The sequence below is a fragment of the Capsicum annuum genome, chromosome 3 (assembly GCF_002878395.1).
Source record: "Capsicum annuum cultivar UCD-10X-F1 chromosome 3, UCD10Xv1.1, whole genome shotgun sequence".
Classification (NCBI taxonomy): domain Eukaryota; kingdom Viridiplantae; phylum Streptophyta; class Magnoliopsida; order Solanales; family Solanaceae; genus Capsicum; species Capsicum annuum.
The window spans coordinates 12,159,044-12,175,073 of record NC_061113.1 but is presented as its reverse complement, the minus strand read 5'-3'; positions in this window follow the sequence as shown (position 1 = coordinate 12,175,073).

The following is a 16,030-nucleotide window of genomic DNA, read 5'->3' as shown; positions in this document are numbered from 1 at the left end:
ATTTATTGACCCCGATTCAATTATAGACGAACCATATTTATGTGTTGAATAAAATGTATGCCTGTATAATTCAATCCATTATCCTTTGGGGGTCGGAAAAAAACTTGATTTGCTTACTTTTGTAAGAAGAATTGAAGCAAGATAAGCAAGAAATTGATCGATTTAGGAGGTTGCATCTAAGGCACAGTTTGAACGTCAATGGATGTCACCAATAAAAGAAGAAGCACTCGGGAATTAGTATTTTCTATCCCCTGTGTGGAAACGTGTCTTCTTTTATGTTATTTCCCTTTACCTAAAGATTGTAACCCTATTTTGTTATCATTTGTAAGCATTTATGCCATTTTCATGTCTATATAAGTTGGATGTTAATGGATTGACTTCGAGGAATCATATATTTTCTTCAAAAATCGTTAGGCTTGAACCCTTGGCTCAAAAGGATCACCCCAGCTAGGATACGCGTTATTATAATGTTTTTGTGTGATATAACTGTTTCATGTGCTTATGTGCGTATGTTTGAATCAAAGGCAAGTTTATCCACTATGTCCTATGGAAGAACTTGGCTATGACTCAAACAACTCTATGTGGTTATTTCATGTCAAATATTTTCCATTATTTATCATATACGGAAACTAACACATCTTCCTTTGAGTTGTTTTACTTTACAGATAATAGAAATTACTCTGTGTTGATAAACTGGCAGAACATCCCTACTTCACCCGATTGAAAGCGCAGAAAATCCCATCCTCTGACCATCATTCAAAAATGATGGGAAATGACGAAGAAAGCCCACTGACTATCCGGGATAATGTGATAGCGGAATAGAATGAGATGATTGAAGAACTTGCAAGAAAGTTAGAAATGCTTCAGGAGGAAATAAATCGCACTCGAGATTTGGCTAACTTGGCCATCACCGTCAATTGCCCTACTCCGGGGGGACACAGGATTCCACTCAAAATTCCTCCCCTCAGCACCCCTATTCTCGGGGATCAACCGAATAACATATCATCCGTCTCTGCTCCTTCATTCATCCAAAATACCAATCATGAAAATAACCCAGACGCCTACCATCTTTAAAATCCATCTCTAACCCCACAAAATCCGTCTCTGAATACATTCCTAAATCCTCAAAACACATTTTCATATCAATAAAATGCATTCCCAAATCCGCAAGATTCACTCCCAAACCCACAAAATATATCAAATCTACCTTCGAATCCACCAAATCATTTTCAAATCCTCAAAATCCTTCTCATATTCTGCGAAACTACTCGCAAGGTCCACGGAACCTTCCCAATATCCAAAATATCCTCCCCACTTACCAATCAAATTCCCCTCATCCGCAAAATCAAGCCTCCCTTCCAAATCCTTCTTACGCCATCATATCCCCTAATATCTATAATCCCCTTTCTCATCTCGAGATAGACCATTACGAGGAGAAGGAGAAAGAGTGGAGGACCAAGCATAAACTAAAGTTGCTAGCTATAAATGAAGAGATCATGAGGGTCAAAGAATCTCATAGAGTGAGGGACCACGACGGTTTAGGGTATGACAATTTATGTGTTCACCTGGGAGTAGACCTACCAGATGGGTACAAAGTCCCTAAGTTTGAGATGTTTGACGGTACTAGAAATCCAATGGCCCATCTGAGAAGGTACTGTGAGCAACTGGTAGGGATAGGGAAAAATGAGGCATTATTGATGCGCCTATTCAGTCGAAGTTTAAGTGGCGAAGCCTTGGAGTGGTTCATGTCTCAGGAGCCGAAAAAGTGGACTAGGGTTTCCTTGACCGTTTTGCATTCAATATTGAAATAGTCCCTGAACGATATTCACTAGATCGGATCAAATAGAAGAATGATAAGAGTTTTCAAGACTGTGCTTTTCGTTGGAGAAAAGAGGCTGCTAAAGTACAACCTCCCATGTCTGAGGAAGAAATGGTATCAGTTTTCTCTCGTGCACAGGAAGGAGAATTTTATACCAGGATGGTATCCGCGGTCCTAGCAACTTTCACAGATTTAGTAAAGATTGGGGAATCATTAAAGGAAGGCATCCGAACAGGAAAAATTGCCAAAACCCCAACATCATCTGAATCTTCTACATTTCCAAAGAAGAAAAGAGAGGATGCGACTGCGGTCTCTACTAATTCTGTTGATAAGTTAAAGAGAAAATTCAAGCCTAGAAATATTCTTTCCTCATCATCATCACCTAGTTTTCAGCCTATATTCTACGCTCAACCCCAATGTCAAGCTCCAAATCCAAATATTTTACCCCTGTACCAAGTTCCACAACTAAATTATCATCCTCATACTCAAGCTACTTTTTCAAATAACCAAATAAACGTCCAAACGTCTCCAAATTAACATCAAGTACCTCCCCATAAATAAGAATCATTATAACCCTCTACGTCCAAAATTTGAAAAGAAACCTCCCCGAAACTTCACGCTGCTAGCTGAAAGTCGTACCCAGCTCTTCGAAAGATTGATGAAAGCTGGTTATTTGCAACCGATCTAGCCAAAGCCTATCGATCCCAACTCCGAATTTTATCATCCCGATCAAAATTGTTCCTGTAATTCAGGAGCAGTGGGGCACAGTACCGAGGATTGTATTAACTTGAAACATAAGATCCAAGATTTGATCGATCAGAAGGTCATCACACTTTAGTCGCTGACACCAAATGTTAACAGTAATCTGTTGCCTAACCATAGGGGACCTACAGTTAACATGATTGAAATAGATGGTGAATAGACGTCTAGCAAGGCCATCACTAAGGTGAATTCAGAAGGACTCAGAAGAACAGAAAAGGTGGGAAAGATAGAAAAAGTTACGGCCACCTCAAGTAAGGATTTGGAAGGAATTTTTGAGCCTGTTATGGTCCCGAAAAAAGAATTTAAGCATGGGATAGAGTACCAGCCAAGAAGGAAAAATGAGATCGAAGATAATTCAAAGGAGAGTCTTTTTAGGCCCTTGCCGATCTTGTACCAGTCATTTCCCATACATGAGGTGTCAAACGATGATGGTCTTGGGGATGGGATAAAAGATCTGTTCGAAGGATACAATGCTCTACCAGATGGTTTTCCAAAGTCCAGTAGGGTGAAGAAGATTGCATCGTAGGAGGCCTTGCAAAACTGAACCTCCACTCCACTCATAAGCTGTCACTCATCGCGGTAGATGAAAGGGCAATTACTAATAGTTTTTAAAATTGGTGATGATTCAGAGGAGGCCCCGTTATCCACCCTTTTATGTCTCAAATTTTTGTTTTGTGTTTTACAACTTTCAAAAAAGTATGGGCCCATATTTGTGTGGGTCATAAACCATAGTTTTTATTTATTTTCCAAAAGGTCTCCCTTTATTTAAGAAGTTACTTTTTAAATATGATTATCTAGCATGGTTTGTTTTGGTCGCAATAATTTAAAAAACCTGTCAATGTCATGTCACATCAAGGGTAAGGCGAACAAGGCGAAGAAAATAATGATGAACAGAAAAGGTGATGAGGAGTAGTTAGTAGTAGATACAGAGGAATATGAAAATTAAAAGAAGCCCAACCTAGAGGAGCCCTAATACTACTCGAGATGTATGGTCAAGAGTGGACCAAACCAATCGATTCTGATGCGGTAAAGATATATCATGCTTGAAAGATATTATAGTTTTTATTTCTGGGCTTATTTGTAATCGCCTTTATAATAGTATCAATTTTATGATGTGTAATCGCCTAGAATACTTTCCCTCTATGTACGAACTACGTTTGACCTGAATTCCCAAGCAAGGGATACGTAGGCGGCCTATGTCGGTTTCGGTCAACCCCTTAGGATAATCTATCCTTTCCGCTTATGTATGAACTACGTGATGACCTAAATTCCCAACAAAAGGGATACGTAGGCGGCCTATGTCAGCTTCGGTCAACCCATTAGATTTTTTTTGTATATCCCTAGCATAGTCCTGAACTACGTTTGACCTGATTCCTGCTTCAACGGGATACGTAGACGCCCCAACGGCTCGGTCATATAACCCCAGGAAATAGAAACTGGGGCAGAATTTTTGAGAAGGAATCTCAAAAATTCACACGAGAAGATCGACGTCCAACAAAGAGAATGAAGATCAGCAAAGACTTCAGATCCACTCGGATTGGTATCATCTCAAACAACTTTAAACTGGGGCAGAAATTTTGAGGAGGACCTCAAAATTTTCACCAAATGTCGGAACGTATTCCAAATTCCCCAGCACCAGAGGCTAAAGTCAAGCTTTGAAAGCCACCCACTGTAACAAAGTCTGGGTAGACTCATTTTTTGTCTATGATAGAACTACTTGAAGAAACCCTCCAACAATGATCATGAGTTTTGGAAACCATCCGTCGAATACAGTCAAAACCACGAGGAAGACATTCGTTGAGCTAGTACATGACATGACTGACAGAGATTTTCTAGAAGATTTACAGAAGTTTTCAAAATTATTTTCAAAAATTTAAGACTATTTTCCAAAAATCTTACGACTCACTTATTTGGTATTTGCCTAGACATCATTTGGGATGGAGTGTCAGGGTGGAATTCTTGATATGGTGGAATGCCCAAGAGATGGCAAAGAGCAAATCAAGGATTGAAGGAGGTCAACATGGAGTAATTTCATTCAAACTAATCATTTTTCTATGGATGCAGGGTGTAATATCCAAAATGAGGATCTCTTTCAAAAATTCCGAGCAAAGTGGGAGCCACAATAGAGCACTAATACCCAAGAGCGGTGTTTTAGGGCAGCCCTAAAAATAGGTTTAATGCCCATTTATTGAGGATCTTTTGATTTGTCCATCTCATTTCTTGAGATCGTAGACGACAAACAAAAGCTTTGTCTTCTTTACACTTATCGTATTCAGAAGTTTCCTAAAAATAGTCGCTAATAAAAGTGACTTTGTGTCTACTAATCATCTACCTTGAGTACAGGTACATGTAGAAAGCAGGACGCTGACAAATAAAATCAGGTAAAATTACACATCATAGCCGCAAGGCATTTCCTCAATGGCTATTGCATATCATCGCCACAATGGCTATTACATATCATCGTCACAATGGCTATTGCATATCATCGCCATAAGGGCTATTGCAATCATCAAAACAATGACTATTGCATATCATCGCCACAATGGCTATTGCATATCATCGCCACAAGGGCTATTGCATATCATCTCCACAATGGCTATTGCATATCATCGCCACAAGGGCTATTGCATATCATCGCCATAATGGCTATTGCATATCATCGCCATAAGGGCTATTGCATATTATCGCCATAAGCGCTATTTCATATCATCGCCACAAGGGCTATTGCATATCATCGCCATAAGGGCTATTTCATATCATTGACCCAAGGGCTATTGCATATCATTGCCGCAAAGGCCATCTCATACCATCGTCCCAGAAGGCATTCACTATCTGTTGACATGCTAGACAGAAATGCTGGCGTCGAGGATATCTCTTTATTTCATGAATCAGCATATGAATGCATCGAGGGTACACGATTTGAAGGGACGCCTTTAAGTCGCTATCCAAGGATGAATGATATATAAGGTTTCCTGGAAATTGACAATTTAAGGGATTATCTATAAGTCATATTATTTGAAATAGGATAGTGTGCAAGATCACCTATGAGTTGATAGCCTGTGGGTCGTCTGTAAGCCACAACAACATCCTAATCGGATAGTGTGCAAGATCGCCCAAAAATCGATAGTTCAACGATTATCCATAAATTGCAACTAATCCTTTCCAGAGAATATACAAGATTATCAAATTGATACGTCCAAGGGTTCTCTATAAGCCGTGCCATATCCAAGATCGATTATGTGCAGGATTACCCAAAGACTAACAATTTGAGAGATTATCTATAAGTCATATTGTATCCAAGGTCGGATGATGTGTAGGAACACCTGAAAGCTAGCGATTGGAGGGATATCTGTAAGCCATCTCTTATCCAAAGTCGAATAATGTGCAGGATTACCTAAAACCCAAAAATTTAAAGGATATCTGTAATTCGCCTTGTATCCAATATCAAATAATATGCAAGATTATACAAAGATTGATAATTTAAGGAAAATTTATAAATCGATCATCGACTATAACCGGAGAGGTTATCATTCCACATACAACAAGTGATATAGGTAACCAAAAGGGTTGCCACTCCAGCACAAGATTACACGGTTATAGAGACCATTCTACATAAAGTATCGTCGGTGTCCAATAGGGCCACCCCACTTTGAAGACAGATTCAACCGACAAATGTCATAATTATACAACAACCAAGAGGGTTGTCGTGTTTGTTATTTCCAGTTATTTCATTTTAAACAGGTACATGAAGAGATGACTCCGCTTTTCAGGCCACAACTCACACGGAGATATGGTAAAAGACTACCTACATCTTTCATGAATTATGTTAGTACTAACACTTTTTGCTTGAGAAATTGTTGAGAGCATCCAAAAGGATGAAAATCTCAAATCAAAACCACAGGTGCGGACGACTCCAAAAAGGACGCAGGACGATGTGGAACTCTTTGTCAGCAGCAAAATGGTACATAGTATGGAGAGGGATGTCAAACTCTCTAGACGCGAGCTAAATGATGATCACCACCACCATCTAACCACTCCTCTATTAGAAGGCGTGTGGATATTTTGGGATATTCTGGTCTCACCTTTACCTCTGGGATGTTTGTTAACTCATACTGAGGGGAACTTTCTTTTTCTTTTTCTTTCAAATTCAGGTGGCAACACACTTAGAGTTTTGGAAATTATGTCCGGGTAAGTTCTTACCTATGGATGTGAAGAGCTCCACGTTCATGGTTAAAAGGTTACAAGCCACTTTTCTGCAACTCGATTGACTTGTCACCCATCTTAAGCCAAAGATCGTCTGAAATAAAAGACAATCTTTTCTACCGATTGAGTCGAACTACAAGAAGTCTGATTCCTTGAGTCTCGGGTGTTTTGATGAAATTTTGACTTTTTGAGGGTCGCCACTTAATTTTGAAAAGGAATTAAGAAACCTTTATAAAAGTTACTTCAAACGATTCAAAACAGGAAAATCATTTTAAGTTAGAGATTCTAGATAAGCGGTTTCTATTAATGTTTTAGGAAGGTGTTAGGCAACTAAAACGTCCGCTAACTTGCGGTTATCCGGACTGTTTGAAAATCATCTTTTGATTAACTTCGAAAAGATTAATTTGTTGAAATAGTGATTTGATTTTTTTCAAAAAAAAAAAGACTTGTGTAAAATAGATTTAGGCGACTTGGTAGGAATTTTAACTAAGTCTAAACAAAACTAATAAACAAATAAACACATAAAAGGGAAGAGAGGAGAAAGTAAAGGATTTAGGCCATTGGGCCCAAATCAACGAGACCTGTCCTAGTCTAGTTGGGCTTCCGACCCATTTCACCTGTCCTAAATTATTTTTTGAGCCTTTGGCTAGAGTCTTGCTCCACCTATATTAAATACAACTTTCGTTTCGAGGCCGAAATGAATGAATAAATAAATGACTAAATGAATAAATAAAAAGAAGAAAATAATAAAAATTAAGACTTTTCAAGTCTCTTAGTGACTTCATCAATGGGTTTTGACCCATTTTCCTTCTTCGTCTATCTTCTATCACCCGCACGCCATGTAGTGGACCTTGGGTTTAAACTTCAAACTTGACTTGCAAGGGTGAGCCTCATTTACCCATTATGAAGTGCAAGAGGAGAGGAGTCCATTTGGACTCGAGACATTTTTTGCATGCAAAGAAAAGATAAAGAAATTAATAGACGTTCAAGGCATAAAAGTGACATATTTCAAAGCAAAAGAAAATATCAAGAACCAATTTTTTGAAGGACAATGATAAGCACATTTGCATAAGAATGAGAGTCAACAAATAAAATGCAAAGCAAAAACACCCACTTACATGCCTCATGATTTATGTTCATACAAGAATGAATAAAGGTAAAAGGAAGAAGGTCATATTCAATGAATTAATACAAGAAACAAACAACGTAAGCTTACGAAAGTAAAGGAATGAGGAAACAAGGAAAATACTCATGACTTCTAAAATTGAACAAACATAGATACTAATCCATATAACAAAAGAAAATAAAGCTTAACTTTTCAAGCAAGAGAATCCTAAATCTCAATTAAGGCGACATTAACGAAAATTCATACATCTAAATCACAATCAACATTTTATGAAAAAACGCATAACGACCTATGGTTTATATTTCTAAGACATCGTTGATTCTCTTTTGACATTATGAATAAAAGAGAGACATGAATCAAGTCTTTACACACACAAAGAGCACATCTAACAATCCGGAGTAAGAACATAAGAATAAAAGTTTAGCATTTCTAAAAGTGAAATATCGTTTAGCAATCATACTATGCATGACTCAGAAATATCTAAATAATTCTATTTAGCCACAAAAATCCAAACTTTCTCATCATTGTGACAAATTTAAAAACATGAGAAAAAAAAATAAATAAATAAACATCGTGCATGAAAAAATAAAGCTATCACTTCATCTCTTATACGAAGATTTTGGAGATCCCTTAAAATAATTAACAAGCAAATGACAAATTTTTGATTTAATCAATTACTCTTTTTATTAAGGTGAAACAAACAATAGTAACTATTTTTTCAACATAAAAAAAAAAAAAAAAACTTTACATTCTAAAATAAATATATCGGCCAACAATAAATTTAAACAAGATATGGGTATTGTTTTTTTCAAGTAAAGTTCTAAACTTTATCCAAAATAATCAAAGAATAAAGTAAAAAAAAGAGAAACAATCATTATTATCTATTCTTTTCAACATAAAGGAAATAACTTTCCATGCAAAAACCAAATATATCTACCAACAATACGTTTAAAAAAGATATGGGTATCGTTTTTCAAGTAAAGATCTAAACTTTATTCAAATAATCAAAGAATAAGGTGAAAAGGCAAAACATTCAACATTAACTATTCTTCTAAACATAAAGAAAATAACTTTACATACTAAAAACAAATGTATCCAACAACAATGAGTTTAAAAAAAGCATAAATACATCTTTTAAGCAAAGATTGAAACTTTATCCAAAATAATCAAAGAATAGAGTCAAAAAAGGCACATACAATTATTGCTAGCTCATTTTTATATCATGAACATGGAAATAATTAGAATATCGATACCACAACTTCTTAGGGCCTTCAAGGCCATCTACAACATACAATCCCAACAAATAAGATTATATCTACGAACTACGAAGAAGAAAAAGGATGGAGAGAAAAATGATAATCAAAACTAAAATAAAAAAAAGGTGTGTTTACCTTTTGGGGGGCAGCAAAATGAGACTACGAGCTTCGTCGGAATCAACTACCACCGAAAACGTCGCCGGCAACTCAAAAAATTTGAGTAGCCGACCAACTCTATGAAACAAAAATTTTTACTAAATAAAAATAACTATTTTGCTCAAAAGGATTTTTTCACTTTTCTAGCCTCTTTTATTTTTTCTTCCTTTTCTTCTCCTCTCTCTACCAAAGTAGTGGTAGTATTTATAGGAGAGAATGGAGTATTTTTTTTTCCTTTTCCATCAATGTGGGAGAAAAGTATCTATAGGAAAGGATAGAGATTTATTTCTTGTCATCTATCATTGTGGGAGAAAAAGCATTTAGGGGGGTTTTTGGAATATAAAAATTAAAGATAAGGTGAGGTGGAAGATAATATGGGGGGAAATAGTGCAATGTAGTACAATCTTTGAATTTCAAAATTGGAAAAGGACAAAGTTGGGGGGAATAGTACAATTTGAATTTATTTTTTGGTGGGAATTGGGTAAAAGTTATGAGAGTTCTTGAGAATTTTGGGGTTATTTAAAATATAACCCCAATCGGAATTTAAAAATTTATCCATATTTATTTATTTTGATCAAATTAAAAATTAATTGACGAATTGCATTGCAATTATGATCAATTTTCAATTATGGTCAAATCTAATAGATTGGATAAATTAAATTAAAATTCGATATGAATTAGTACCTTTTTTTTATCCCGAGCTTCTTGATTTAATAAAATGAATGCATATTTATCCAAATAAATTATTTCTGAGAATAAATTATATTTAAATTAAGATTTTAATCATTTGAATTTATTTTCAAAATAAGCCTTAATTAAATCTGATATTTTGTAAAATAAATATTTAAGTAACAAATTATATAATCTCATATAACTAAACACGATAGTATATAATCGCTACTTAAAATGACAAAATCACGTACGAAAAATATTTTAAGTTTTTTTTTTATTTGAATGAAATAATTATTTTGGTTTATTAAAAACTGAAGAAACTCAGGATTTAATTTAGTCGTGGAGGGCAAAAATTAGGTGTCAACATCGGGGATATGTAGACTGGGATCTATGTAGAAAACTCAACTGCATTCCAACCTCCCCCCTAATCCCTCTATTCCCCAATTTCTCGATTTTATCAAAAACTCTAAAATCGAGATAACTTGTAAATTTTTTGAAAATCACGCTTAAAATCAAGCTTTATGAACTACAAATGGCCTGAATTCTCATAAAACCTGAGATATGTAGGAAACCTGATACCGAGGTTCGGGCATAACTCCATGAAACTCGTGCGAAAAAACAACCTCTTAGACACAAATTTGTGGTCGGACAAAAATTAGGAACGTCAACCTCCCTTTGCCCAGGATTACTTGCATCCATCCTACCCAAAGGGAGGGGGCAGTTGTTGACACCTAATTTTTGCCCTCCGCGACTAAACTTAATCCTGAGTTTCTTTAATTTTTAATAAAATCAAGATATTTATTTTCTCCGAATAAGAGTTTTGAAAGGTATATTTGTACGTGATTTTGTCACCTTAGGTAGCAATTATATATTATCATGCTCAATTATGCGATATTATACAATTGGATTACTTAAATGTTTACTCTATGGAATATTGGATTTTAATTAAAAATTATTTTGAAACTAAGCACACTAATTGAAATCTTGATTTGAAAATGATCTATTTCAAAAATGGCTTATTCGGAAAAACGCTTACTTAATTTTATCAAATCAAAGAAGCTCAGGATTAAGCTAGTTGCTAAATTCATTTTCAATCTTGACTCAATTTGGTCAATGTATTAAACTAGATTTAATTGAAGTTGATTTGGCTACAATTGCAATACAATTGGCCGGTTAATCTTTAATTAAGTCAAAGTTTAAATACAATTGACTAAAGTCTTTATCTATAGGCTATTTATTAAATAGTTTAAACCTAATCCTAATTGAGGCTATGTCTTAAATAATTCCATCAGCCCAACAACAATAATTACCTACCCACCAGCCATTTTAAAAGGAGCCCAATCCATACTAAACCAACCCGGCCTAGCTCTTTAAAGACCCCTTTTCTTCTTCAAACATGAGAAACCCTCAACCAAAGCCAAACCTTAAACCACCGTCAACCCGACCTCGACCCCTTCTCCACCCGAATATGGAAACCCATGGTCGAACCAACCCGCTTTCACCACAAATCAAATTCCACATGACCTAAATATTTGCGAAACGACTCGACCCAGCTGTACCCGCGCATTTCACGCATTCATAGTACTGGAAAACCCTTGAATCTTCTAGAAGCAAGCCTAGGTGTCTCATCCAATGTCCATATTCTGCGAATCTTGGGTACCATGGTACGAATTCGTACACATCTGGTCGTTTTTGATTGGTTTGGAATGGAATTTGTTTTATCCTTTTTCAATTGGTTCACCTATTCCGTTTTGTGGGAAAAATCCAAAGTTTTGGTACGGTGTAGGTTCGAAAACGAGACGGCGAGAGGGAAAGAATTTTCAAATCTTAAACCCTAAGGTCCTTTTTTTGGGGATCCCGAAAATACCCTGGTTCTATCCTCTATATAAGAGGCAATAGGAGTCACTAGCTAGGGGTTAGATTTTAGGAGGTTCAGAAATTGGGGACTAGAGGAATGAGAGGTCACCATATTCTATAAGTTTTGAAGTTTTGGGTCGAGAAAAGGGGGGGTTTCTTCTTTTCTTTCCAGGAGATTTTTCCTTTCATTTACTTTCATTGAAGGTGTTTTTTTTTGAAATTTTGAGGGGAGTCTTAAAGAGCAAAAATTTCACCAGTTGCCATTAAGGTTTTGAAGTGGAAAAATCCATTTTTAGAGCAAAAATCAGTACATGTCTTTTCTTAGTTGAGTAAAAATGGCAACTGTGGAACTGTAGATTTAGCTAGAAAAATTTTTGAAACTGTCAATTTGAGTCAAAGTTTCCCGAAGGGCTGTTTCCCGGTGGTAGCAAATTTGACTGATAGCTCGGGTCCTCGTTTTGCTGCCCTAGAGGAGGTGAACATACTTTTTTCCTTTTAAACTCATCACTTTCTGCTTCATCCCTTTTCTCTTTTTCCCATAGAAGTAGTTATGTGTTTGTCATGAATGAGGCTGGGATCTGTCTGTTGCATTTGGCTATGGTGGCTTCAGGGGTTGTATTTTGACTGTTGTTGTGCCATTTCCCTGAAGCAGTGTTCAAGTCATAATTTTAATGTAACCCTGTTGAACATACTGTACTAAACTGATGTGGTGGTTTACCTGAGAGTTCGTGGAATGAATCAACGTATACCTCATCAAGGCTTTGCTTTTCGCTTGAAATTTTCATCTTTTTTATCTAGAGTCTTGCTACGCTAGGCTGATTGTCGTTATAATCATTTGATCCCTGATTTTAGCTTTTGTTTCGCTTTCCTCGATTTTGCAAGCTTTTGCTTAAACGTTGAACTCGTTGTTTAGTTATTTATTCATTGTTGTTTATTTCACATGCTGCTTTGGCTATCCATTATTTACCTAGATGTCGCCATTTGTTTAATAAGAATAGAGTAAACTTCTTATCCTTAATCTTATGTTTTTTTAGCAGGTTGCATAGCTTAAGTTATGAGTAGGATGTTATTTCTTTTGTTGCATTACTCGGGGTATTTGGTTTATGATGTTATTGGACGTGTTGAACATATAGTATCCTTCCGTCTCATGTCTAAATCATTTTATTTCTGAGTCAAGGGTCTAGAAGAAACAACCTATTCAAGTTGCTATCCCTCTTGCTTTTGTATTTTTGATTCAATTTTGGGTTCATTTGCCTAGAGCTCTAAGAGTTCTGTAAGGTAATTTTCAATCATCGAATGATGCGTGCGTGTTTTATTACCTTCTCTCCCTAAACCTGCGTGTAAGTTCTTATCTGCAGCTGTCTGGCATGCCTAGGTACCATATATATAGTTCAAATAATAATAATAATAATAATAATAAAAGGAAAAGAAGTTGCAAATAGAATAAGTTTCTTTGTTTGATTTGGAAATCCAGTGACAAGTTTGGTTATCCTAAATCCTTTTAATAAAGTTGACATCATTATGCCTCAGTTGTTTGCCTTATTTTATGAAGACTCCCTTTTGAAATTTGGGTTCCCTTAGTTGCTTAACTGAAAATAGTTATATGTGATGCAGTGGTTTCTCTTTGCTAAACTTTATTACAATATTTTTGCTTATATTTTACCAAAGTGCATATTTTTATACAGACTTGTGCTTATCCATTTCTAATCCTTATTTATTTCTTTTACATGCACTGTGCACTTTGAGTCCAAAACGGACTCATCTGCCCCCCTGGCATTTTCTTCATGGGCCATCAGGGCCCGGCATCTTTATGACAACCGTTTTGAAACAAATCCCAAACATCAATCTTATGGCATATTGGATGCGATGGGATAAAAAGAGAAGCACGGGCTAATAACCCATTTTGAAGCGGCTAAGAAATTCAATATCTCGCTTGTTATTTCGTCCATTTCTTCATTGTCATCTTTATTTATGTATTTATTTATTTATTTTCTTATCTATTCATTTGGGCCTCGAAGCCAAGGTTGTACTTAATACAGGTGAAGCAAGCTCTAGCTAAGGGCTTGAAAATATAGGATTAGGATAGGTGGAAGATGGGCTGAAAGCCCAATATCTAGATTAGGACAGGGTTGTCGATTTGGGCCTAATGGCTCAAGTCCTTATGCTTCTACCCTTTCCCTTTTACTTTTGCTAATTTGCTTTATGTGTTTTCTTGCGAACCTAGCTAAAATCCCTAACTAAGTCGCTAAAAATTGGTTTTGCATAAACACCAAAATATTTCTAAAATCCCTTTCTTTTCAGAAACCAATCTATTTTCTAAAGTTAGTCAAAAGACATTTTCAAACAGTCCGAATAACCGCAAGTTAGCGGACGTTTTAGATGCCTAACACCTTCCTAAAACGTTAATAGGAACCGCTTATCTAGAATCTCTGACTTGAAATGATTTTTTTGTTTTGAATCGTTTAAAGTATTTATAAAGATTTCTTAATTCCTTTTCAAAATTAAGTGGCAACTCTCTTTCAAAAGTCAAAATTTCTCCGCAAAAACACTAGTTCCACCTAAATCAACTTAGGTACTATCACTATCCTAACATTGAGTTGATGAGAACTCATTTCAACTCAGAGTGATCGATCGACGACTCGGATCGAGATGAACGTAATACCAACGCCATGCAATTGCAAAGACACGATTGGATTTGTAGTTGACCCTACCAGCTCATTCATTCATCCCTAGTTCCACCTAAATCAACTTAGGTACTATCACTATCCTAACATTGAGTGGATGAGAACTCATTTCAACTCAGAGTGACCGATCGACGACTTGGGTCGGTATGAATGCAATACCAATGCCATGCAATTGCAAAGACTCGATTGGATTTGTAGTTGACCCTACGAGCTCATTCACTCATCCCTAGTTATACCTAAATCAACTTAGGTACTATCACTATCTTAACATTGAGTTGATGAGAACTCATTTCAACTCAGCGTGATCGATCGACAACTCGAATCGGGATGAACGCAATACCAACGCCATGCAATTGCAAAGACTTGATTGAATTTGTAGTTGACCCTGCGAGCTCATTCATTTATTCCTAGTTCCACCTAAATCAATTGCAATAAAATCTGTTGCAACAAACGACTAAGCTGTTGAAAATTTTCAAACAGGTACATATATGTTGCAACATATGACATATCTGATTTAATTATCAAATAGATTTTTGCATTTGTTGCGACAGATGACTGAGCTGTTGGAAATTTTCAAAGAGATATTTATATCTGTTGTAACAGATGACATATCTGATTTTATTAATTATCAAATGAATATTTTCATCTGTTGTCACAGATGACTGAGCTGTTGGAATTTTTAAATAGGTATTTATATTTGTTGTAACACGTGATTGAGCTGTTCGGATTTCTAAACAGATATTTATATATGTTGCAACAGATGACATATTTGTTTGAAAAACTTTTTTTCCCTTTTAATTTTAAAGTAAGAAGCTTCTGATCCGAGTAGATAATATCAAGTAGTAGTACTTACTACTAAAGGAGGTAAAAAATATTTCTTGGATATCTCAAAAGTGAGTTCATTGAGCAGTCTTGTCTTATCTTTTCAATGTCAGTAGTCTTAGTCTTCCTCGTGCCCCTCAAATTATTAATGAATATTAATTAATGAATATTGAAAACCACCACGTCTACGTACATAATACATCTATAGAAATTATCTCATCTCTTCCTTCAGTTGCAGTTTATTTTATTCAACTCTCATCTTTTTCTCTCTCCTCTTTAAGGTCACAACCTTTTTTCTCTCTTTTCTCTTCTCTTCTCATAAAGATCTTTTCAGATCTAAACCCATCCATATCTTTCCTCCTCGACTTAAATTTCTATTTTGATCCTCTTTTTGATATTAAGGTATGGTTCATTATTGCTCTTTCATTCTCGTCTTCTTCTTTGCAAGTTATTTACATCTGTTTTTTATTTAATACTATTTACCCATATCATATTTATTAAAAAAATTCAAGAAACTTGTAAGTGTTGAATAAACAATTCGAGAATTTTTATTAAAATATGAGAAAAAAGTCATCTGTTGGGAGAAGTTTAAAAACCTTGTTGGCAGTATCATTTTTTTTGTATGTATTTTATTTGTTTCATTATTGTTGATGCAGTTATTGATGTTGTTGGT